The sequence below is a fragment of the Balaenoptera borealis genome (assembly GCF_965194805.1).
Source record: "Balaenoptera borealis genome assembly, chromosome: X".
In the NCBI taxonomy this organism is placed as follows: domain Eukaryota; kingdom Metazoa; phylum Chordata; class Mammalia; order Artiodactyla; family Balaenopteridae; genus Balaenoptera; species Balaenoptera borealis.
This window is the reverse complement of record NC_138881.1, coordinates 27,563,426-27,590,327: the sequence shown is the minus strand read 5'-3', so window position 1 is coordinate 27,590,327 and position 26,902 is coordinate 27,563,426. Positions and strand designations below refer to the sequence as shown.

Below are 26,902 nucleotides of genomic sequence, written 5' to 3'. Positions count from 1 at the left end.
TTCCAATCCAAGAACATGGTATATCTCTCCATCTGTTTGTATCATCTTTAATTTCTTTCATCAGTGTCTTATAGTTTTCTGCATACAGGTCTTTTGTCTCCTTAGGTAGGTTTATTCCTAGGTAGTTTGTTCTTTTTGTTGCAATGGTAAATGGGAGTGTTTCCTTAATTTCTTTTTCAGATTTTTCATCATTAGTGTATAGGAATGCAAGAGACTTCTGTGCATTAATTTTGTATCCTGCTACTTTATGAAATTCTTTGATTGGCTCTAGTAGTTTTCTGGTAGCATCTTTAGCATTCTCTATGTATAGTATCGTGTCATCTGCAAACCGTGACAGCTTTACTTCTTCTTTTCTGATTTGGATTCCTTTTATTTCTTTTTCTTCTCTGATTGCTGTGGCTAAAACTTCCAAAACTACGTTGAATAGTAGTGGTGAGAGTGAACAACCTTGTCTTGTTGCTGATCTTAGAGGAAATGGAAACCACTGATTTTAAAAGACTTGCTTCACTACCCAAGGGGAAGAAGGTCTGGGTACTCACAACAGGTTCACTTTTCAAAATTCCTTAGTTTTAAATAACTACATAGACTTCTTTTTAGCACCTATGACATCCACCTTTCAAAAAGGTATTCCATTCATAGTTATAAGTATACAAAAATATAAATACTCAACACGATATAAATGAATAACATGTCATAACAGTGGTTGTTCATTTTCAAAAAATTAGAAAGCACAGGGGACCAAATAAAAAGGAAAAAAGAAAAGCATAATCCTTAACAGCATTCCAAGGCAGAATATCAGACAATGGTGGGAATTTTCCTACTTTCCTCATGCAAGTGTCACATTTCAGTAAGTGTAGACTAGATACCAACCCAATGCCACTTCAAGCTTGTAGTGTGATCCTTTGTGGCAGTAAAAGGGAATATATTTATTTGTTACCCTTCCTTCCCCTCTGTCCTCTTTCTGCACATCTACCTCTGCAGTCACCATGGCTTTGCCCACATCTGATACAGCTTCTTTTACCTGCCAGAACCATGCTGACACATTGAAGATGAATAGCAGGTGGTCATTCCATTTTCAGCATCTGGATGACCAGGGGTTTGGCTTTAATCTTTCAGGGCATCATGTATTTCTATTGATTCTAAGTAGATGAAGAGGGAGATTTTCCGTAATTGTGCCCTGCCACTATTGTGACCACGAGCTGTTAACAGGAGATAAGCTAAGCAAAAGCTGGCCAACCCCATGTGGTGATTCAGACCCCACTGCAGCTCTTATATTCTCCCTTGAAAAGAGTAAAGTTGGGACAGATAGGATTGATATCCTCTGAATCAACTGACCACAGGAGAGGACACATTTCTTCAATATTCCCTGAGGGAAATAAGTAAGAACACCTGGGGAAAGTGTATGTTAGATCAGGGGTCTTGTAAGTCTGATACCTTGAATTTATTTTCTGTTTTTTAATCAAAGCATAATTTACATACTATAAAAGCACAGATTTTACATACACAACTTGATGAGCTTTAACACTGTTGTAACTACCATCCCAATTAAGTTATGAATATTTCCATCATCTAAAAAAGTTCCCTTGCATCCCTTTCTAGTCAATCCCCCTGCCAGAGGCAACCACTTTCTGACTTTTATGGCCACAGCTTAATTTGGCCAGTTCTTCAACTTCATATAAGTGGAAATATACAGTATTTTGTGTGTGTGTCTTAGGCTTCTTTAGCTCAATACAATATCTTTGAGATTCATACATGTTGTTGAGTGTATCAGTGGCTCAGTCCTTTTTTATTGTTGCGATTAACTGTATGAATATACCACTATTTATCCATTCACCTGTTGATGGGCATTTGGGTTATTTCCAGTGTGAGGCTCTTATGAATGAAGCTGCCACGAACATTCTTTTACAGGCCTTTTAGTGTACATGTGTTCTATTTCACATCCTATGTTATAAGTAGAATTTCTGGGTCACAGAATAGGTGCACATTTAACTTCATAAGAAACGACCATACTGTTTTCCAAAGTGGTAATACCACTCTATATCCTTACCACACGCTCCCCAAAACTTGGCATTGTGTTTTAGCCAGTCGAAAGCTAAAATGCTATCTCACTGATGATACCCTGAATCATTACCTTCAAAATCCAGGGAGCCAGGAAGTTGGAAATGAAATAAAATGTCAGCCTAAACCCTTCCCATTCAACGTGGATGTGGGTCCAGATCGGCAGCCACACTCAACTGCTGCTCACTCTGGGCCAGCATGGACTTGATATTCCAAAAACAAAGGGCTTTATGGAAAGTTCATATCATATACCATATTCAGTAGAACTGAGATACCTTCCATCTTTAACTCCCTTTTCTCCCCCAAATATCGACGCAGATGTTCAACCCAATAAATGACACATAATTGATAAATACCCAGATGGAAACTGACTGAAATCTCAGCTTCAGAATATTACCTATAACACCAAAAAACAAATTCAAATTCACGCTGAAATTAAACCCATAGGTTTATTACCACAGGAAACACTAAAGCCTAAGGTGGAAACCCCAGAAGACTGTGATCTCAAACTACAGTCATTTATTTACCTCATGACTTTAACCAAGTCTCTGAACCAGCCAGGGTTCTTAAGTCCTCATCTATAAAATGGGTGTGCCAAAGCTGAGAATCAGAGGTATTTGATGAAAATTGATTAAGTGTGAAAAAAAAATCCAAACTTCCTAGGAAACGGTTTACTACAAAACAAGATTTTTTTAAAAATTTTACAACTATCCTTTAATTTACATTTAAAGAAGAGGAAAACGTAATAAAAAATCAAAGGCAAGAGCCCACTGCTTTGGTCTTTCCTCCTTATTTTATAGTTTGTCCTTTTTGTCCAGTTATCTCTGGAGCCCCCAGCTAATTATAAATAACGCCCATTGACTAGTTTTCTTTACTTCCCCCAAGTGACAAAGAACAACTCTATTTAGGATAACATCTCCTTTGCAGAACATATCCCAAAGCTTCCTGGAGTTGCATAATAAGTAATGGAAAAGAGATAGCCTGAAAGAAATTAAGAGGTGGAGAAAGAGGAGCAGGGCTCTTTCTCCAGCTGAGATTTGACAAGCGTTAGTAACCAGAGCCGCTGCACGCAGCACACTGGGAAGAGAAGAGCCTCACTTCAGGGATGGGTCTGTCCTAGCACATTACAAAAGCCTTCCTCGGCTGAGCGGGTGGCGCTAAGGAGCACAGCCCAGCAGCCTAACGGGCCTCCCCGTGCACACACAAGCAGTCACGATCCACCAGGTACCCATCCCCAGAATTCCCTCTACTTCCAGGTTGCAAGTTGTGAGAGATACGGGCACAGCGGCTGTGGGCTCAGTGTGCCAGTGACCTCTGTGCTAGAGAACTTAGGAAATATAACTATGGAAATCATTCAGAGTGTGCCCCGAATACTTCCAGCTCTCTATTTTCCAGGTATGGGGTGAGGTGGCATTTCTCTGTCCTCTTTGAAGTCAGAGCAGGTGATTTTCTTTGGCCAATGAAATGTAAGCAGAAGTGACATATGTCACTTCCTGGTGGAAGCTTTAAGAGCCAGTGTGCAATTTGCCATGTTTTTGTCCCACTGCTCCAGTGATCACGGAAGTATGTGTTGAGATGAGGCCTCTGTCAATCTCATCCTGGTGAGGCAACAATGAACAGGGCCTTCTGTCGATGCATGGCGGACGGCTAGTATAAGCAAGACCCTGTGCTTTCATGACCCTGAGAGTAGGAGCCTCCTTAAAGTTTGTGCCCTGGGCACTAGCTAGCCTCACTGGCCCGGAGGAAGAATTAAGCTCTCATTGTGTTAAGACACTGAGATTTGGGGGAGGGGCTTATCTGTTACTGAAGCACTCAGTAGCCTATTCTGACTGATAAAACACCCCTGCATTGGACTGGAAAGAGAAGCGTAGATAAGACTCCGGTATTGGGCCTGAGCTTTCCATGACCTGGAGACTCCAGCTCTGAAATCACTTCTGTTTTTATTCATAAGGAAGCCATGACATTTAGGAAAATAAAATCATATTAAGTAATCAAATTAAGTGAACTTACAGATATTCCTGTATGTGATAGGCATGGCCAGAATCAAAAAAAAAAAAAATGAGCAAGCTAACAACACAATTGTCCCAGGGTAGGGTGATTGTACATAAATAGAAAGTAAGAGGGTAAATAGGCTGGTCAAGATTCAGATCAAATGCCTACTCTGCTCTTCTCAGGGCCCATTAAAAGTAGTTAAATTTCATTTATAACAGGCACGCAATATCTGCCACAGATTACCTGCTGGGGTCAAATCAAGCTCTCCATGTACATGGTAATGGGTATAAGCAGCTCTGTCAACATAACCCAGAAAGCCCGTCATACTCCTTATCTCAGTGCTTTAGATACCTGCCTAAAAGTATTCCATTTGCCTTCAAAATAATCACCTAGTTAAGTACCTTGTGGTCTAAAGTTGGATTCTTTGGAATCAGAGAACCGTGATGAGCTCTCAGACGTTTTCTAGGAAATCGAAGTAATTTCCCCTTGCTGCAAACCTTTAGCTATCTCATGTAACTAGGATGATTGGCGTATCATGCAGCCTTATGCTGGGACTTCGCCAGGTGCTTGCAGAGTAGGCCTAATAAAGCCAAGACTGAGCTGAAACCCAGGTGGGTCAGTGAGTTTCACACAGAGAAAAACCCTTCACAGCCACAAACTACACCCACAATTGTGGTCTCAAGACAAATTCTGTCAAATTAGCCACAAAGGAGCCTGGATAAGCGTGTCTATAGCTCTCCACAACCCATCACTGCTAATGGAAAAATGAGTCCTAACACTCCTCTTCCTGGTTACATCATCTCTCTGGGGTTCTGCCTGCTCACACGCCGTCTTTCAGATACACTCTTCCCTAAACCATCACTACTTTAGAACAGAAGAAATACCTACTAAAGAGCTTCAGGTCCTGGACGCTTTTTATCAAAATTATCATGTTAACTGAGCCCTTTCCCCTGAGCTCTGAATCCAGTAGTCACTGTCTGACAGGGCCTCTTCTCCTGATGTCCCAGAACTCCCAGGGCTCAATTAAAACCCAGGTCATCACCTTCTTCCCCTATCTGCTTGGCCTCCTGCATGGCCAGGCTTGAGAATGGTGAATCAAAGCCTGAAATCTGGGAGTCCTAGATTCCTCTCTTTCCCTCATTACCCACATCCAGCTTCAAATTCTAGTGCTCTTCCACCTCGATGACATTTGCCCCCCATCCTTCCTGCCCATTTCCCTTGCCACTGCCCTCCTCTGCCCAGAAGTTTCTTGGCTGTTTGTTCTCCTTCTCTGCAATCTCATGCCCTTCCGCAATCTACCTCTCACCCATGCCAGAGAAACCTGTCTAAGACAAAAATCTGATTTTGACAGTCCTCTGTTTTGAAGTCTCAAGTATCCCATTAGGTAGAGAATAAATCCCAGAGCCGGGCTCCTGGATTTCCAGATTTCTCTCAAAATACTTGTGGCTCTCCCCCTTGCATTCCCACATCATCCATCACAAACTGCTAGGAGTTGTCTGTACATGTCACATACTTTCACACCTCCATGCTTTTCCTCCTGTGGGGTCACTAACTGGAAAGCCCTTCCCTTCAAGTCCTACCTGGGGAATTTCTACTCATCAGCTCGAATGTCAACTCTCTGAGGGCATTCCTCAGCTTCCTTCATCCTTTTCCTTCCTCTGTGGACCCACTGTTCTGGTAAAACTTTCTGACCCTGTGTTTCAGTTACCTTTTGCTGCAAATCAACCCCCTCCCCCTGCAAAACATAGTGGATTAAAACAACCACCATTTTCTCACGGTTCATAATCCTCAGTGTGAACTGGCTCAGCTCAATAGTTACTCTGTTCTTTGTGATGTCAGCTAGGCTGCGATCATCTAGAATATTTAAAACGGCTCACTCACATGACCTGAAACTAATACAACATCGTAACTCTACTATATTCCAATATAAAATAAAAAATAAAATAAAATGGCTCACTCACATGGCTTCCACTTGGTGTTGGCTGTTGTCTGGGAACTCAGCCTCTTTTCCCCTCCTTCATGTGCTTCCATCTTCTCACAGCATGCTGGCTAAATTCAGAGGGAAGGGAGTGTCCCAAGAGCGAAACTTCCAAATGAAAGGAAGAAAAATCTGCCCATCCTCTTTGAAGTCCCAGAATGCCACTTCCATCACGTTGGTCAAGGCAGTCACTGGGTGGGAAAAATAAGTGCCAACTCTTTAAATGAGGAGCAGCGTGCTCCAACAGGGAGGGGAGGAATTGTTGGGGCCGTCTCTGGAGACTAGCTACCACACCCTGCTGGTGTGTATTCAGACTATCCTGAAAATTCTAAATGCCTCTTGAGGATAAGCACTGCGTTTTAATCATCTCTTTACCCGCAGCTCTTAGCAGAGATCCTAGAACATGGTACTCAGATACGTGATAATGTGTTTGCTGCCTCTATCAATCCAATTAAATCAGATTAAATCAGCCTATCGTTTCTGAGCTCCTCTTCTGTGCTATTCTGTCTTGTTGGGTGTTGTGGAGTCGAAGAAAGGGTGTTTGCCCTCCAGAAGCTTATGAGTCGGGGACAACGTTGCACCAAAGAGACATAACAGAAAAGGAGATGATTAATAGTTCGAGGCAATTACAAACAAGCCATCACTGGACAATCCATGATTGATTTCCAAGCTAATGGTGTGGGCACTAATCCCTGTAGACCTTCGAGGCGGCTGTGTTCACTTCATAGAGAAGAGGTTTTAGGTAAGAGATGGGGTTGGATCTGAATCTGAATGTCAAGCTAGGACTGGGATGGGAAAGAAATATGACCATGGTGGAATACTAGAAGCAATTACGTGGAGATGGGACCACACAAGTTGCATTACTTAGCATGCTTACACACACACACACACACACACACACACACACAATTGTAAATTTTTTTCAATAGGATCCTTGCCATAAGCACACTCTAATAAGTAAGAAAGTAAATAACAGTGGTCAAAAACGTGAGTTCTAAATAATTTTAAAATATAACTAGGAGAAACAGATAAAACATGCATGGCATAGATTAGATTGCTCACTAAATATCACGTTTTCCCAGCCTCTTCTGAAGTTGGTTTGGGCTGAAGTGAATATGACTTCTGGTCCAAGGCAAGAAAGAGCTCGTGGGAGGTCTCCATGCATCCTGTTTCCCTTCTGTGTAGTTGGAAGTAAAGAATTCTGAGATGGTGGAACTGCAGGATGGAATTTAGCCTGCATCTGTAAGTCAACCATCCTTGGAGAGCCATGAAAGAGAGTCACTTCACCTGTCTCAGACTGCGATGTGGCCAAGAAATAAATATTGTCTTCAGCCATTGAGAAATTTCAGTTTTATTTGTTACTGCAGCATAGCTTCCCCTATTCTATTATACCTAGTGTTCTCTATGAAGGAATTGCAATATCACATAATAAAAATTATTCATCCTCTATTTAGAAAAAGACAGCAAGCAAAGAAAACTTTTAAAATCTACTTTTGGCTATCTGCAATAGAGAGGTATGCCTTCCTGCCTAGGAGCAAGTGATTAAGAGGTATCTAATTAAACAGTCAGCATCTACACCCCTTGTGTACATTGATTGGACTCACTTATGCACTGCTGTGCAGAACATTCTGCAATAGCTCTAATCAGTGGCAGTAGAAGGTGAGCAAGGGAAGACAAAGGTTATTTGAAATAAACAGATAATTCTCAAACCTTATTAAGTCAACATCTTCCCCAACCAGACTTTTTAACATGGCTACTAACAAGTAGAAAATGACTCTCCTGCTTCCTCTTCCCTGTTCCTCATCTAATTACATGAGCGATAACCAAAGGACCAATCACCTAAGAAGGGAGCCAGAGGCCAGAGAAATCCACAAGCTAGAAAACTGGAGCCAGAATCTTGGGTGGCAGCTCCACCTGGACCATTATTTTATTGCCTGAGACTGTCCTAGATGAGACACTTTATTTTTTCTATCAGCTCCATTTATTCTCTGGCTTGAAGGAACGTCCAGCTGCATACTGGTTTCTGGGTCCTCATGAGTTTCTTAGGCTGTGCATTAAACTTGAGACAAAGAACACTTGTTTTTTTGGAATAAACTCCTCTGAAGTGAGCAGTGTTCGCAAAAGGCCCATTCTGAGAATGGTCTTACTTGATCCAGGGAGCAAGAGATATAAAAGAGTAATAGATTTGCCTCTTAATTGTTTGCCCTGAAGAGAGGAAGCCAAGAGAATAAATATCCCAACCTCACTCTCCTCTTGCCCTCACATCTCCTGCCAGTGCCTCCCATTGGCTGAACCCAATCAGAAGCCAGAGGGCAGAGGGGCCCATGGATGCAGTCCACACAAGTCACCCTCCCAGGAATCAGAGTAAGATGGAGAAGGCCAGAGAACAGTCCTGGAAAGGCAAATGGAGAATATCCAGCACAATGACTAAAACCGAAAGGTTACAACCTTAGAGAAAAGTCACATTTAGCTGAATTAGTATCAGTCATCAACTTACACACACCAGTATATACAATGGGCATGTTTAAATTTAGAGGACTTTCCTTTGCCCAATGTAGCGATTCTCCTTTCTTTCCCCCAAGGCAGAACAGTGAGGAAGTGGAGACTGGAAAGAGCTTTCTTCTCTTCAGACTATAATTGATGTGGGTGTCCGACATGCCTCATTAGCACCCAACCAAATAGGAGCCACTACACAACTTTCTTATGGCCTTTGTGCTAAAAAGATGCCCTTTAGTGGAGCCAACCCGGATGCATTAGAACGTCCCTGTCTCTGATCACCAGCTGGAAGAGCCTTCCCTGGAAGATGGAGCCCATGGCCCAGTCCTGAATACTCCACACCCTCAGTATCTGGGGGTCCCAACACCCCTTTCAGGAGTATGACTCAGCACAAAAGTGCTGATGAAGGAAGCCTTTCTCCTGGCTCCAAAGGTTCATGTTTCTACCTCATTCCAGGGTTAATTTTACCCAGATCATGCATCTCAGCCTGTCAGAATCCCATGCGAGTCAGTCAACCATCCACTCCTCAAATCTCTGCTGACTGCTTTCCATGCCTGGAAGCTCTCACCAATGCCCTGGTTCTTAGCTGCTCCTGGTTCTCCATGGGTCTTTACTGGCCATGGCTACTTCCCTGCCATCCCTAGCACGCACTGAGCCAGCCTCACCCCACAGTGTACAGTGTCCTGCTAATGAGGTCCCTCCTGTGACTTACTCTCTAAATGCCTCCTTCCTCCCCTGGTTTGCATTGGTTCCCTGCTTCCCCAGAGTACCCGCTGCCTCCTTCTCCTCAGAGATGCTATCCTTCCAGTCTACATCCCCGTCAGGAATTCTATGCCTTTAGATCCCCAAACTTTTCTGGAATCATATATCTGATGAGCAACCCATAAAAGTGCTTAATGTACTAAGCCAACTCCTGTGAGCTTTGACTGTGTTCTTAGTGGGGGTAGGGATGAGAATAAGAAAGGTTTTAACATTTAAAAAAAATAAAATAAAATCATGGCTCTCATGTAAATATAAAATAAAAACGTGTCGAAGATTTTATTTAACTCATTAATTAATGAGGAAACCAGTAAGATGTTACACATCATTCAAAGGAAAACTCATAGAGCCATACATATACAGGCAGGCAATAAGTAATGTTGGGATGAATGCACAAACAGATGCAAAATTAGTCCAAAATAAGTTGCATTCCACCAGACACAATTCATTTGCATTTCTGTGGACAAGAATAATCTGCATTATTATTAGTTTTCTATAATTTAGAGTTATAAAATAGCTCAAAATCAATGAAAGGTGGAGATAACCACGAAGGGTACTCTAAAAAGGACACCCAGTAAACCTTTTCTTTGCCAATTTAAAAATCTTTCACAATTTTCCCTGATAGGAGAAAGGCCTCTCCCCTTTCCCAGAGGAACCCACATCTAACATAACTATCGGAAGCACTGTCTGTGAGTGGGAACGGGCATTTCTGCTTGTGGAGACCAATATATGTGTCTTCAAATCCAAACCTCAATAAGTGCTATAGACTGAATGTTTGTGTTCCCCACCCAAAATCTGTATGTTGAAATCCTAACCCCCCAGTGTGATGGTATTAGGCGGTGGGGCCTTTGGGAGGTGAGTACATCGTGAGACTGGGGCCCTCATAAATGGAATTAGTACCCTTATAAAAGAGACCCTGGAGAGCTCCCTCGCAGAACCTGACCACACTGGCATCCTGACCTTGGACTTCCAGCCTCCAGGTACTTTGTTACAGCAGCCTGAATAGACTAAGACAACAAAGCATGGCAGCTTCCTCCCTTTTAAAGCATTGTTATTAAGAGTGTGGTCCGGCATTACCTAAAAAGCTGGTTTAGAAATTCAAATTTTGGGACTTCCCTGGTGGCGCAGTGGTTAAGAATCCACCTGCCAATGCAGGAGACACGGATTTGGGCCCTGGTTCAGGAAGATCCCACATGCCGTGGAGCAACTAAGCCCGTGCACCACAACTACTGAGCCTGTGCTCTAGAGCCCACGTGCCACAACTACTGAAGCCTGCATGCCTAGAGCCTGTGCTCCCTAACAAGAGAAGCCACTGCAATGAGAAGCCCACGCACCGCAATGAAGAGTAGCCCTCGCTCGCCACAACTAGAGAAAGCCCGCGTGCAGCGATGAAGACCCAACGCAGCCAAAAACAAAATATTAATTAATTTTTAAAAAAAGAAATTCAAATTTTGGCTTCAGTCTAAATCAGAATCTATATTTTAAAAGGTCCCAGACCTAAATAAATGGAAAGATATCCCACGTTTATGGATCAGAAGACTTAATATTGTTAAGATATCAATACTCCCCCAAATTATCTACAGATTCAACACAATCCCTATCAATATCCCAGCAAGCTATTTTGGGGAAAAAACTGTCAAGCTTATCCTAAAATTCATATGGAAATACAAGGGACCCAGAACAGCCAAAACAATCTTGAAAAAGAAGAATAAAGTTGGATGACTCATACTTTCCTACTTCAAAACTTATTACAAAGCTACAGTAGTCAAGGCAGTGTTGTACTATCATAAGTTTAGATATACAGATTTACAGAATAGAACTGGGAGTCCAGGAATAGGCCCATATATTTATGGCCAATTGATTTTCAACAAGTATGCCAAGACTACCCAATAGGGAAAGAATAGTCTTCTCAGCAAATGGTACTGGGATAACTGAAGACCCTCATACAATAGAATGAAGTTAGATTCCCTACCTCACATCATATACAAAAATTAATTCAAAATGGATCAGAGACCTAAATGTACCTAAATCTAAGAACTAAAACTATAAAATTCTTAAAAGAAAACCTAGGTGTAAATCTTTGTGACCTTAAAGTAGGCAATGGTTTCTTGATATGACACCAAAAGCACAAGTGACAAAAGAAAAATAGATAAGTTGTACTTCATCATAATTAAGAACTTTTGTGCTTCAAAGGAATCACCATTAAGAAAGTGAAAAGACAACCCACAGAATGGAAGAAAATATTTGTGAATCATGTATCTGATAAGGGACTTATATCCAGAACAGATGCAGAACTCTTACAACACGACAATAAAAAGACAAACGATTCTATTTTTCAATGGGCAAGAGATTCGAATAGACATTTCTCTAAAGAAGACATGCAAATGGCCAATATGTACATACAAAGGTGCTAAACATCATTAGTCATTAGGGAAATGCAAATCAAAACCACAATGTGATACCACTTACTATCCACTAAGATGATTAAAATTTTAAAACAAACAGACAATAACAGTGTTAGAACCTTCACATATTGCTGGTAGGAATGTAAAAATGGTGCTTTGGAAAACATTCTGGGAGTTCCTCAAAATATTAAACATAGAGCTACGATATAACCCAGCAATTCCATGCTTATGTATATTCCCAAGATAATCAAAAACATGTATACACAAAAACCTGTACAAGAAGGTTCATAGCAACATTATTCATAATAGCCACAAAATGGAAACAACTCAAATGTCCATCAACTGATGAAAGGATAAATAAAATGTGATATATCCACATAATGGAATATGATTTAGCGATAAAAAGGATAAAAGATTTAAAACATTATGCTAAGTAAAAGAAGGCAGATACAAAAGGCCACATACTGTATGACTGCATTTGAAAAGTCCAGAACAGGCAAATCTACAGAGATAGAAAGCTGATTAGTGGTGGCCACTCCTGGGGGGAGGCGGGATGGGGAGTGCCTGCTAACGGGTAGGGAATTTCATTTTGGAGTGATGAAAATACTCTGAGATGCGGTAATGGTTGCACAATTCCATGAACATACAAAAAAACAGGTAAATGTTCACTTTCCAAAGGTGAATTTTATAGTATATGAATTATATCTCAATAGTGTTATTATTTTTTTTTAATGGTCTCAAGACAGTGCAGAGTTGCCCTGGGTTTCCGGCCTCACCCAGGTTCCTAGGGAACCTAGAGCACGGTGCCCCACCCCCTTCCGGCCACCGTCACCCCCTTCCGGTAATGGACCCGCCCCCCCCGCTCTCTGTCCCCCTCCCCTTCCCCGTTCTATAACGGACTATAACGTTCCGTCCCAGAGAGGGTGCCCAGCGCCTCCGGCCGCCATCTTCGACAACATGGGGATGCTCCGAGGCCGCTACCGCAGGTCCCACGGCTTCGCCTTCACCTTGGCCTTCACGCCCACCAGGCTGCCCGCGCCGCCCGCCATGCTGCCCGCGCCGCCCTCACAAGTGCGCCAGAACTACCACCCCGACTGCGAGGCCGCCGTCAACAGCCATTTCACCCTGGAGCTCCACGCCTCCTTCGTGTGCCTGGCCGTGGCCTTTTACCTCGACCGCGACGACGTCGCCTTGAAGCACTTCACCGGGTTCTTCCTGCGCCGCTCCCACGAGCACAGCGAGCGGGCCCAGGGCCTGATGCGCCTGCAGAACCAGCGCGGGGGCCGCCTCCACTTCCAAGACATCAGGAAGCCAGCCAGTGACGAGTGGAAGAGCGGCCTCAAGGCCATGAAGTGCGCCTTGTGCCTGGAGAAGCGCGTGAACCGGAGCCTGCTCGACCTGCACCAGCTGGCCACCGACAAGAGCGACCCCCACCTGCGTCTCTTCCTGGCAACTCACTACCTCGGCCAGCAGGTGGCGTTCATCAGAGAGCTGGAGGGTCATGTCACCACCCTGAGCATGATGGGGGCCCCGGACGCCGACCTGGCAGGGTACCTCTTTGACAAGCTCACCCTGGGCGACAGCAACAAGAAGAACTGAGCCTGGACTTCCCCAGAGCCACGGGGTGACCAGAGCCCTGGTCACCGTGCCTGCCATGCAGACGGCAATAGTGCCCTTGCAGAAGAAGTTCACTTAAGTTTTTTTCTTCCAGTTCTGCCACTTCTTCCAATAAAGTTATTGGTTCATAAATAAGTAAAGGTCTCTGGTTGATTCATGTGGGCAAATCGCTCACTTTTTAAAACAGGTATCCAGGAGGCTCTCCCCCCACCCATGCCCCACCCATAGGCAGCTCAGGATCTCCACAGAGGGAGGGAGAAGGCGTTCCATGGGGCCCTGGAAAACACAGAATCCATCTTCCCCTTTTAAACAGTGTGTGTGGGGTGGGGTGAGATGGGTGGTCTGGGGCCCTAATGGGTGGGTGGGTGGTGTCTACGGGTGCCTATATATGGTAAAGATATAAAAGAATATGGTCTAGAATTCATCACAGTAGTTGCCTCTGGGGAAGAAGTGAAGGGAATGGGCAGGGATTAAAAGAAAGGGGATCTTCAGCATTATCTGATGTATCTTAGTTCAATGAATTATGCAAATGTTAATGGTTGTTGATTCTCAGTAGCAAGCTGGGGGCCCTGGAAGCCAACATGTCAGAGTCTGCTGTTGATAAGCTCACCCTGGGCTACAGTGATAATGGGGAAGGAGCCTTGGGCTGTCTTCCCCATAGCCAGGGGTTGACCAACTAAAATAATAATAATGGCACTTTGCAAGTCCAAGTCTTCTTATTTACATTCTTGTATTTTATTTGTATAAGAACCTGAAGAAGTAAGAAGGATAGGTGTTATCAGTGAGAAAAAGGTAGGCCACACAGGTAAGAAGTAGCAACGTGGAATGTGGACATGAACATAGATCTTCTGATGCCATATTTGTGTGTGTGTGTGTGTGTGTGTGTGTGTGTGTGTGTGTGTGTGTGTTACCCCACAGGTTAACAATGGGTTAAGAAAGATTGTGTGGGTAGACTGGGAATCCAGCCAGATAACCAGCCCCAGAAGGGAGGGAAATCCCCGACACTCTTAAAAGACAGCCCTGATCACTGCAGTCTCTCCTCTAATTACAGGTGTGCCTTCCGGCCTAGGGTGGGAATGGCTGCTAAACCTCAGCCAAAATCCTTCTCATAGGAAAGAAGTCTTCAGAATCGGCCACCGAATGCATAAGAGGTAGCAGGGCACCTCACAGGAAGGCAGTCACCACCTATACACATGAATTCCTCTGTTCAGGCTCTCTCCCTCACACAGGCAGCGACACTGCTACCGGAGTTGGCCCCGAATACCCGGAAAGACCTTGGGACTGGAAATCCCCAGAGAGTGCATCTTTGCCTGTGCTGGCTTCTCTTCAGGCACAAAAGGTGAGGGGAGTGGCTGCAAAACACACATGTTCTGCCTGCAAATTCACCTCATCTGGACTGAGAAACCCTGTATTTTTGCTATGCGTGGGGTACTGTAATCTATATACCAAAGCACTGCCTGTCATGGGCTCTTCACCTGGATTCTAAAGCTGACTCCAGTCTTGGGCGCCGGGCCCCCCTTTTTATCCCATCTTTTCCTTTTGTGTGATTCAGAGGGACTCCCCGGGATAATGCAGAGAAGTCTACTTAGAGCTACATCCTCTTATTTTACCTGGAAAAGAAGGATTTCCTCACCTGCAAGACTCAAAGAGACTTGTGATTATAACACTCCAGTGCCTATTACAAGCCACTACTTGTAGTGTCACATTTCACAGCTTTTCTTTAAGAATCCCTGGCAGGGAAGTTTAAGTGTGGTGGCAGCTCAATTGTTTCTCTCCTTGTTCTTCTACAAGACAAAAGTGAACATTCTAAATCCCCCTTTTCCTAGTTCAGTTTTGGGGTCCACAGTCTTTTGAACATGTGTGGCAGTGACGGAAAGAAGTAAGAAACATTCAGACTAATGGAGTTTGCCCCGTTGTACTTTACAACATCTTGACTTTGTCCATCACTGTAAGTCTCCTTATTTTCCCACCCTCCCCTGCCTGCCGTATACCTCTCAAAAGGGGTGAGCAAACTTCTGGTGGGTGTGTCACCTTCCTGCATACTCACAGCCTTCCCGACTCCTTGATAACCTGACTTTCAAGACATGGGAGTGAGTTGTGACTTGGTCTTCCAGCCCTGGAAAATACCACCCTGAGATGCACAGCTGGATGGTTGTCAGTCACTGGCCGTGCTCTGTTGCTTGGGGGAATAATGTCTGAAATAGTGGCTGTTGCTATGGGTACCAGAGTCTCAGGCAATGATAATATCAGGACAGACTGAGGGAAAATGATAATAAAATTGATAACTTCATCTCAGGCTCAAACACGGATTCAGATTAACTGTGTTGAATAATTTACCTCTGGGGGAAAAAATCCTCACTCTATCACAAAAGGAAATTTCTTAATAGATGGTTGTCACTGACAAATTGTACTTCATTTTCCAGAAAAAGGAAAAGTATTTTTTTCCCTCAGAAATGTGTGACAAGCAGTACAAAGCACCCATTAATTTCTCCTGAATCATCTCTACTCTTGAAATTTGTTCTACATTTCTGATTTTTAAATTCTCCTTTAATTTTTTTTCATTTGCCAGCAATTCCAGTTTCTTTTCACAAGCCCAAGAGACATATCTAATCAAGTATTCAGGAGAGGAAGGCATTACCACTAATCTTGGAAGTGATACCATGCTTCAGGTTTTAAAATAAAAATTTTTATTACAGATTTTTTTTTTGCAGTCCTGAGTTCATCTTCAGAGGGATATTGATGGAGAATATGCTTCAGGAAAGCTGAAGTGAAGGGTGAAATGAGGGTGATTAGAAAAGCATTAGGACACCTAAAAAGTAAAGAAATGTATGCCTTGATTCATTTAGTCAAGAAGGATGTAAGAGTGGAATAAGTTACAGTGAGAAAGCAAAGTAGTAAGGGCTAACATAATAATCGTGTATCAGTTTGGATTGGGTTTGGTTATGAGTAACTGAGATCAGAAAAGCAGTGGCTTTAAGAAAAAAAAAAGAAAAACAAAAAAAGCATTTCCTCTCCCATATGTAAAACAAGTATGGAGGAAAACAGTTCTGGCTGCTGAGGAAATTCCTTCCATTTCATTTCACTCATTCCAAGAGGTGCATTTTTTTTTCACATTTTCACATCTTTAAAATTGGGATACATCTTACAGTCACTGTTGGCTACAGCTGTCATTGCCTGAGCAAGCACATCAAGACTCAATGGAGTAGTCTCACTAGCTAGGAACAAACTTCTAGCGACATTAGAAGAGTACTCAAAAAATTCTGCATCACCAACACTCTTGATGGTACAGAGGACAATATTAAGAGATACCAATATTATTAAGAGATACTGAGTACAAAAGTGATTAGAAGAGTTGAAATTTGTTTTATTTAAATCATTTGTTTATCTATTCCAGCTCTACTGAGATATAATTGACATATAACATTGTGTAAGTTTAAGGTGTACAACATGATGACTTGATACACATATATATTGTGAAATGATTACCATAGTGAAGTTAGTTAACACATCCTTCACCTCACATAATTACCTTTTTGGGGGGTGGTGAGAACATTTAAGATTTACTTGAAACCATCGACAAAACAGAAAGACAACCTATTGAATGGGAGAAAATATTTGCAAATGATATGACCAAAAGGGGTTAATATCCAAAATATATAAACAGCTCATACAACTCAATATAAAAAAAAAACATAAAACCTGATTCTAAAATGCGTAGAAGACCTGAATAGACATTTTTCCAAAGAAGACATACAGATGGCTGACAGGCACATGAAAAGATGCTCAGCATCACTAATTAGAGAAATGCAAATCAAAACCACAATGATCTCAAAGCCACAATGATCACCTCACACCTATCAGAATGGCTCTTATCAAAAAGTCTACAAATAGCAAACGTTGGCAAGGATGTAGAGAAAAGGGAACCCTCATACACTGTTGGCAGGAATGTAAATTGGTGCAGCCACTATGGAAAGCAGTAGGCAGGTTCCTCAAAAAACTAAAAATAGAACTACTATATGATCCAGCAATTCCACTCCTGGGTATATATCCAGACAACAACACAAACACTAATTTGAAAAGATACATGCACCCCCAATGTTCATAGCAGCGTTATTTACAATAGCCAAGATATGGAAGCAACCCAAATGCCTATCACCAGATCAATGGATAAAGAAGATGTGAGATATAAATATATATATATGGAATATTACTCAGCCATAAAAAAGAATGAAATTTTGCATGTGCAACAACATGGATGGACTTGGAGGGCATTATGCTTAGAGACAGAAGTCAGAGAAAGACAAATACTGTATGTTATCACTTATATGTGGAATCTAAAAATATAAAACAAATGTATATAACAATAGAAACAAACTCACAGATACAGAGAAGAAACTAGTGGTTACCAGTGGGGAGAGGGAAACGGGGAGGGGCAAGATAAGGGTAGGGGATGAAGAGATACAAACTACTATGGATACAACAGACAAGCAACAAGGATATATTAAACAACACAGGGAACTACAGCCATTATTTTATAATAACTTTAAATGGAGTATAAGCTCTAAAAATATTGATCACTATGTTGTACACCTGAAACTTATATAATATTGTAAATCGACTATACTTCAATAAAAGAAACATTTTTTAAAAGATTTACTCTCTTAGCAACTTTCAAGTATATAATACAATATTATTAACTATAGTCACCATGCTGTAGATTAGATCCCCAGAACTTATCTTATGACTGAACATTTGTACCCTTTGACCAATATCTCCCCATTTCCCCCAACCCCCAGCCCTGGGCAACCACCATTCTACTCTCTATTTCTATGAGTATGGCTTTTTTAGATTCCACATATAAGTGAGATCACATAGAATTTATCTTTTCTGTCTGACTTATTTCACTTAGCATAATGTCTTCAAGGTCCATCCTTGTTGCAAATGGCATGATTCCCTTCCTTTTTTCCACTGCACATATACCACATTTTCTTTATCCATGCATCTGTCAATGGACGTTCAGTTTGTTTCTATGCCTTGGCTATTGTGAATAATGCTATAAACACGGGGGTGCAGATATCTTAGAAGAGTTGAAATTTGAATCTAGAGAAGTTCTATCAGTGCCTTAAACAATTAATTTAGTGCATAGTTTCCTTTTCTTGTGTATGCACAAGAGTGATCTAATGACAAAAAAATTCGGTCTAAATAAGTGTAAAAGAGATCTTTTAATAAGTATAAATTGAAAAATCTATGAAAAATCCAATGGATAAGAAAAGGTTGTGTCTTACTTTAATTGGTAGCATTTTCTTTGTTTCTTTGTGGTTCATAAAATAATGGTGAGCCTTAAAATTGACATGTTTGATTTGATAAAATACATTATTTTGTTGTTCCACTGTACAGGGGCTTCTGGTCTTAAGCTGTATTTTCCAATATGGCTACTGGAGCTCCAACTACTTACACCAGCATACCAGGAAGAAGAAAGAATAGATAGATAGATAGATAGAATATAGATAGGAGTGGGGGAAGATAGGGACCTTTACTAGGAGGAGGGAAAAGATAATAAATCTGGGTGCCATGAATGGAGGGTTGATCTTTGAGTTAAAGGGTGGCAGCTTACTGTGATTTCCGATTCAGGGGAACACTGTCATGGGAACATTTATTTTCCTTCAAAATCAGAGGATCCAATAGAAAGGACCAGGCCACATTCACCTGCAGATGCGTTTTGTTTGAACTAATAATTTTTTAAATAATTTTTCAATGTTGGAATAAGTTTAGATTTACATAAATGTTGCAAAGATAGCACAGACAGTTTCTGTATATCCTTCACCCAGTTTCCTCTGTTAACGTCTTACATAACCATGGTGCATTTGTTAAAAATAAGAAATTAAAACTAGCACATTACAATTAACTAAACTCCACAGTATATTCAGACTTCACCAATTTTTCCACTGAAGTCCCTTTTCTGTTCTGGGTTCCAATCCAGGATACCACATTGCATTTAATGTCATGCCTCCTTGGCCTCCCCTGTCTCAGTCTTTCCTTGTTTTTCACGACCTTGAGAGTTTTGAAGAGTACTGGGCAAGTATTTTATAGAACGTTTACCAACCTGGGTTTGTCTGAAGTTTTCTCCTGATTAGACTGGGTTATGGGTTTGGGCTAAGAATACCACAAAGATGATGTGCTCTTCTCATCACATCATATCAGGAGGTACATGCTATACACATGACTTATCACTGGTGATGTTGACCTTGATCACTTGGTTGAGGTGGGGTCTGCCAGCTTTCTCCCCTGAAAAGTTAATATTTTTCCCTTTCTATTCTCTACTCTTTAGAAGCCAGTCACTAAGTCCAGTTCAACCTCAAGGGATGGGGAGGAGAAATTAAGTACCACCTCCTGGATGGTGAGAATATCTACCTGTAATATTTGAAATTCTTCTGAAAAGAAAACTTGTAGCTTCTCTGCCATTTATGTATTTATTCAGTCATTTATTGTATTTATACCAGTATGAACTCAGACATATTTACTTCCTACTTTGGGTTATAATCCAATACTACTTTATCTATTTAGTTGCTCAAGTTCTTCCAGATTTGGTCATTGGGAACTCTTTCAGTTGGTTCTTGCGTCCCTTTGACATTCTCCCATCACTCTGTGCGTGTGTGTGTGTGTGTGTACGTGTGTGTGTGTGCGTGTGTGTGTGTGCGTGTGTGTATGTGTGTGTAGTACTTCCTTTCTGGCACTACAAGATGCTCCAAGCTCATGATGTATTTTCTCTGCCCCAGCCCTAGAATCAGCCACTTCTCCAAGGAGTCCCAGTTCCTTTAATTGGATAAATCGTATTTAGAAACTAAGATCTTGGCAAACTAGTGAGTTTTTAACTGGAAGAATTCTCATAAAATTCTATATTTCTGGCTTCTCTTAAAAATATTAACTGTCTGGCCACACTGGGCCCTGTCCCATGGGAACGTTCATATGGAACTGAGTTTCAGTGGCCATCTTAATGTAATTACATTCTCCAATTCACCACAGAAAATGCCATCCAAGCATTGTAATTTGGGTACCCAAATGCACCTCTTCATTAATTTAAATTACCCACTGGGCCCTGCTGGTACTCACTTTTGTACTGTTGTTCTTAGATTCTGTCTCAAGCACCATGGAGAGTGCAGGAGTCAGTAACTTGAAATGGATCTTCTGCCCTAGAAAAAGGATGGTCCCTGTCCCTTTGGTTGATGTGCCCCTGTGTCTCTGGGCCTCTAATGGTATTTGGGAGATGAAACTTGGATCACTGGGTTGTCTGTTTCCTTGCTGCTTAGAAGTCAAAAGAGCTCAGCTTACAGCTTCATCTACAGGTGTCTCTGTCAGTTTCTTGTCCCCTTGTTGGCCAAAGCACTCAACTGCTTTTACCTTCCGTTATCACTTTATATCATGATGAGAAATTACCTTGATGCTTGTGTAGCCTTCAACTGCATCACCAGGCAGGATATACGAAATGTCACAGACCAAAAGGCTCACAGATCAAACTAAGATGGCTTGGATCACACTGTTTACTGAATGATTAAGAACAGTGAGAATCAAGGGGGTGGGGAGAGAGGGAGAGAGGGAAAGAGGGAGGGGGAGAGAGGAGGGGCAGGGAGAGGGGGGGGAAGGAGGGAGGGAGGGAGGGCACGAGCGAGCCCAATGGAAGGACCATACAGCCTGAATCCTATATCATGCAATGTTCACATGTCCATTCTCTGCTGCTTTAGCTTTCCCCACTTCATATGATTATAAAGACCAGGGATGAAGATATGTAGAGCCAATATACACCAGTTCTGTCAGAGACACCAAGGTGCAAGTACTCCTAGTGTATAGGGCAGAGGACATATGGGACCAAAATTGGTGTCCCCAATGGGCGGCTGATCTAAGGATGTGACAACTGTCATGAATACTTGGTGTCTACTTGGTCCTTCCATCCCTTCCTATTCAGAACACATATATTCTGCTGACTTTATCCATGTCTAATATATCTCACAAGAATTATCTATACTTAGTTTTGTCTAACCTCCTTATTTGTTTTTCTTCTCTATTGCACAGTATTCTTAATTCTTAAATTCTTGCTTAAATAAACAGTGAACAAACATGTCCCTACACAAGCAACTTCTAATCTGTTCTTCAGAGATGAACTGGCCCAGAGAGGTGTCATGAATGTTTTGCTGGGTACTGTTAGGTTGGTTCCTGTCCTGGCTCTGTTGACTGGAATCTTTGTTGCCCACCTTGATGATCATCTGGAACCCTCTCAGGAGCATATCCAGCTCACAATAAAGGGACTCATGACCCCATTTTCTTTAAGGATCTTGATTCCATATCCCCTTAGCCTCCAATGCCCTGAAGAAATCATTCTCTTCAGCAATCTGGAAAGGAGAGGAAAAAAAAGTCTTCCTAAAAAAAAGATATCCCTGCCTAATTGCCCCACCTCTGTACAGGTCTGATATCTGTAGTGGACTAGGTCCAGGAGGCTCTTGGAAGAAGAAAGATGGGGGCAGAAAGTTGATTTCCTAAGCTAAGAGTAAATGGAAAGGAAAGGAAAATATAGGAGAGGGAGGAACACTCCCAAACTCATTCTATGAGGCCACCATCACCCTGATACCAAAACCAGACAAAGATGTCACAAAGAAAGAAAACTACAGGCCAATATCACTGATGAACATAGATGCAAAAATCCTCAACAAAATACTAGCAAACAGAATCCAACAGCACATTAAAAGGATCATACACCATGACCAAGTGGGGTTTATCCCAGAAATGCAAGGATTCTTCAATAAATGCAAATCAATCAATGCAATAAACCATATTAACAAACTGAAGGAGAAAAACCATATGATCATCTCAACAGATGCAGAAAAAGCTTTCGACAAAATTCAACACCCATTTATGATAAAAACCCTCCAGAAAATAGGCATAGAGGGAACTTTCCTCAACATAATAAAGGCCATGTATGACAAACCCACAGCCAACATTGTTCCCAATGGTGAAAAACTGAAACCATGTCCTCTAAGATCAGGAATAAGACAAGGTTGTCCACTCTCACCACTACTATTCAACGTAGTTTTGGAAGTTTTAGCCACAGCAATCGGAGAAGAAAAAGAAATAAAAGGAATGCAAATCAGAAAAGAAGTAAAGCTGTCACTGTCTGCAGATGACATGATACCATACATAGAGAATCCTAAAGATGCTACCAGAAAACTACTAGGGCTAATCAATGAATTAGGTAAAGTAGCAGGATATAAAATTAATGCACAGAAATCTCTTGCATTCCTATACACTAATGATGAAAAATCTGAAAGAGAAATTAAGGAAACACTCCCATTTACCACTGCAACAAAAAGAATAAAATACCTAGGAATAAACCTACCTAAGGAGACAAAAGACCTGTATGCAGAAAACTATAAGACAGTGATGAAAGAAATTAAAGATGATACAAACAGATGGAGAGATATATCATGTTCTTGGATTGGAAGAATCAACACTGTGAAAATAACTATACTACTTAAAGCAATCTACAGATTCAATACAATCCCTATCAAACTACCAATGGCATTTTTCACGGAACTAGAACAATAAATTTCACAATTTGTATGGAAACACAAAAGACCCCTGAATAGCCAAAGCAATCTTGAGAAAGAAAAACTGAGCTGGAGGAATCAGACTCCCAGACTTCAGACTATACTACAAAGCTACAGTAATCAAGACAGTATGGTACTGGCACAAAAACAGAAATATAGATCAGTGGAACAGTATAGAAAGCCCAGACATAAACCCATGCACATATGGTCACCTTATCTTTGATAAAGGAGGCAAGAATATACAAGGGAGAAAAGACAGCCTCTTCAGTAAGTGGTGCTGGGAAAACTGGACAGCTACATGTAAAAGAATGAAATTAGAACACTCCCTAACACCATACACAAAAATAAACTCAAAATGGATTACAGACCTCAATGTAAGGCTAGACACTATAAAACTCTTAGAGGAAAACATAGGCAGAACACTCTATGACATAAATCACAGCAAGATCCTTTTTGACCCACCTCCTAGAGAAATGGAAATAAAAACAAAAATAAACAAATGGGACCTAATGAAACTTAAAAGCTTTTGCACAGCAAAGGAAACTGTAAACAAGACATAAAGACAACCCTCAGAATGGGAGAAAATATTTGCAAACAAATCAATGGACAAAGGATTAATCTCCAAAATTTACAAGCAGCTCATGCAGCTCAATATCAAAAAAACAAACAACCCAATCCAAAATTGGGCAGAAGACCTAAATAGACATTTCTCCAAAGAAGATATACAGATTGCCAGCAAACACATGAAAGGATGTTCAACATCACTAATCATTAGAGAAATGCAAATCAAAACTACAATGAGGTATCACCTCACACCAGTCAGGATGGCCATCATCAAAAAATCTACAAACAATAAATGCTGGAGAGGGTGTGGAGAAAAGGGAACCCTCTTGCACTGTTGGTGGGAAGGTAAATTGGTACAGCCACTATGGAGAACAGTATGGAGGTTGTGTAAAAAACTAAAAATAGAACTACCATACGACCCAGCAATCCCACTACTGGGCATATACCCTGAGAAAACCATAATTCAAAAAGAGTCATGTACCACAATGTTCACTGCAGCTCTATTTACAATAACCAGGACATGGAAGCAACCTAAGTGTCCATCGACAGACGAATGGGTAAAGAAGATGTGGCACATATATACAATGGAATATTACTCAGCCATAAAAAGAAACGAAGTTGAGTTATTTGTAGTGAGGTGGATGGACCTAGAGTCTGTCCTAGAGTGAAGTAAGTCAGAAAGAGAAAAACAAATACCGCATGCTAACACATATATATGGAATCTAAAAAAAAAAATGGTTCTGAAGAACCTAGGGGCAGGACAGGAATAAAGACGCAGACCTACTAGAGAATGGCCTTGAGGACACGGGGAGGGGGCAGGGTAAGCTGGGACGAAGTGAGAGAGTGGCATGGATATATATACACTACCAAATGTAAAATAGATAGCTAGTGGGAAGCAGCCGTGTAGCACAGGGAGATCAGCTCGGTGCTTTGCGACCACCTAGAGGGGTGGGATAGGGAGGGTGGGAGGGGGACGCAAGAGGGAGGGGATATGGGGATATATGTATATGTATAGCTGATTCACTTTGTTATAAAGCAGAAACTAACACACCATTTTAAAGCAATTATACTCCAATAAAGATTTTAAAAAAAAAGAGTAAATGGAAAGGGAAGCTATGGCTACATGGGGTGCAGACATGGATGCAGGGAGTTTCAAGAAGCCATTGGACGTTCGCTGAAGAGCTATTTATGAGAACAAAGAAAGAAGGCAACATGGGACTGGTTAACTGTAGTCCTGAATATGCAGTATTAAGCCGTCACTAAAATTACATTTTCTCAGGCAACTTTGGTCTTGCCCATTAGGAGAGGAGATTAGGAGATTAGGAGAGTGGCTTAAGGCCAATAAATCCAGAGACCAATGAAGAGCAAAAAAACTCATCCGAGCTCTCAGAAATGGAAATAACCAGAAATGTATCTTTCTGGTACTCTGGTGAAGACATGCTGTGGGCTTCACAACCAGGCAGCTGAGCTACCTTCTCTAACAATTTGTTCTGGAAGGATCTTTTCTTTATAAACAGAATTACCTCTGTGATCAGAGAGAACCTCCACTTTGTCATCTGAATGCTCCCAAGACGGACCTACTAAAAAAGGTAAAAAAGAAGACTGGGGGCCTGAAGTGTTTGGGATCTGTCCCCACTCTGGAGAGTCCTTTGGCAAGCCTCCTTGCTTAGAAACAATCCAAGATACAGCAGACCTTAAATGCAGAATTGCTGCTAGCATAGGGGAGCTCAGCGATGCCAGGGCAGGACTCCTGGTGACACAGTTAACAACAGACCCAGGGGCCTTGGGAAAGGGCTGCTATGGCACTGGATTAACTGGATTCCAGGGAGCCTCTGATATTTGCAGGGACACCCACACTAGGGTTTCACTGTTACCTGTCAACCTACATCTTATTGGAAATAACGATGTTACAAGAAGGGGGTTTGTGGAAGGAGATGAAGGGGTGCTTTCCCCTCAACAAATCAAGAAAATCCACTTCACCTATCTGATCTGTTCATGGCAGCAAAAGAGAGTAGCCTTTAGGAAAAGAAGTTTGGGAGAAAAGGAAAATACCCAACTTGTCTAAGACATTAGGAAGAGAAGTGGAGGCCTGAGGTATTAAGGTTGGCAGAGACGCATGCTCTGTCTGGGAGGATTTCACATTGAACAAAGCAACTTTAATACCAAAAAAAATTGTTCACTTTTTTTCCTCCATTCGTTCTTAAAGGATGTGAACGTATATGGAAAGCAGAGGTTAAAGAAGTGAAGGAAAGAGTATCCATTGATTGAAAAGCTGTGATCTGGATCATTCTCTGGAAGATGGTTAGCTTGAAGATGAACCCTGTGAGAGGAAGAAGAGCTCGCCCGACAGATGTGAAGGTGAAAACGACACGAGGCAGACCCAAATCAGGGTCTGCGGGACCTGAGGACAAAGGCCAGAGAGAGAGCTCATGTGGTGTGAAGGCAAGAAGTGTAACTCGAGGTGAGATGATAAAAGATGAAGTGTGAAGGGCAGCCTAAGGTCAGGCATGTGGTTTTTATGTTTAAGTAAAAGGCAATTTGGAGGAAACAGTCAATTTGGATCTGGGCTTCAGGAGTGGGTTGGTAAATCCCTTCCTGGAGAAATCCTGGGATGCTAAGGGTGCCCAGTGACAGACACCTGGCATGAATAATAAAATGTGAAACTAATGATCGTGTGTTTGAAGAGGCAGAGAGACCATTCTCTCTAATCAGGCGAGTGGCATCACAAAGTTCTGTATAAGGTCTTGCTGTCCTTTTTCTTTTTATACCAGAGTTTGACTATTGTTTCAATTTGCTGCTTCAGAAGAGTACAAGTCCAGATGTCAGAACGTCAGAAGCGCTAGAAGAACATCAAAGCCCCTGGTGGTGCCGGCACAAGTGTTTTAGAGCAGCATCAAAGAAATGCAGGGCTTACACCTTTCTGCCCAGAGAAAGAACATCAGACTCAGCTCTGGCACTTTCTGCCTCTCTTCAAAAACCGTTCACCGTTTTTGTCAGACATTTGGAAGAAGGAAGTTGATCAGCAAGCCCTGGAGCTTAAAAGATGCCAGGGTACCTCATCCAGCCAATCATCCCAGGGAATGCATGTGTATCAGGACAGAATCAAGGCACAATGGTGAGGTTATGCGATATGGCATTTACCCACTGGACTATTCGACTAAAAACACAACCACCCTCCCCAGACCTCTACATTTCCACAGGCAGACGTGAAGAGGGGTCCCCTGGAAATTCCCCACCCTCTAAAGCTGACATCACTGTCTGCCTTGCATCCCCAGGGTCTAACCTCAAATGGCCTTTTATCTCTGCTCGTGTTCATTACCACGAGAGCCGCCCCACCCAGCTCCCACCCCCAGTTTTCCAGGACAAACCTCATCCTTCACACTCTAATTCTCAAAAGGCTGGGCACTTTCCCTTCCGGTCCCCTTCTCCCACTCTTC

General features: G+C 42.0%; 1 pseudogene across 1 annotated transcript; it reads left to right on the top strand.

Annotated features, from left to right (window-relative positions):
- Positions 1–12,725: 12,725 nt before the first annotated feature.
- LOC309620888 (ferritin heavy chain pseudogene) lies at positions 12,726–14,171 on the top strand (annotated as a pseudogene). Its single transcript has one exon. The product of its transcript is annotated as a ferritin heavy chain pseudogene (transcript).
- Positions 14,172–26,902: the final 12,731 nt, after the last annotated feature.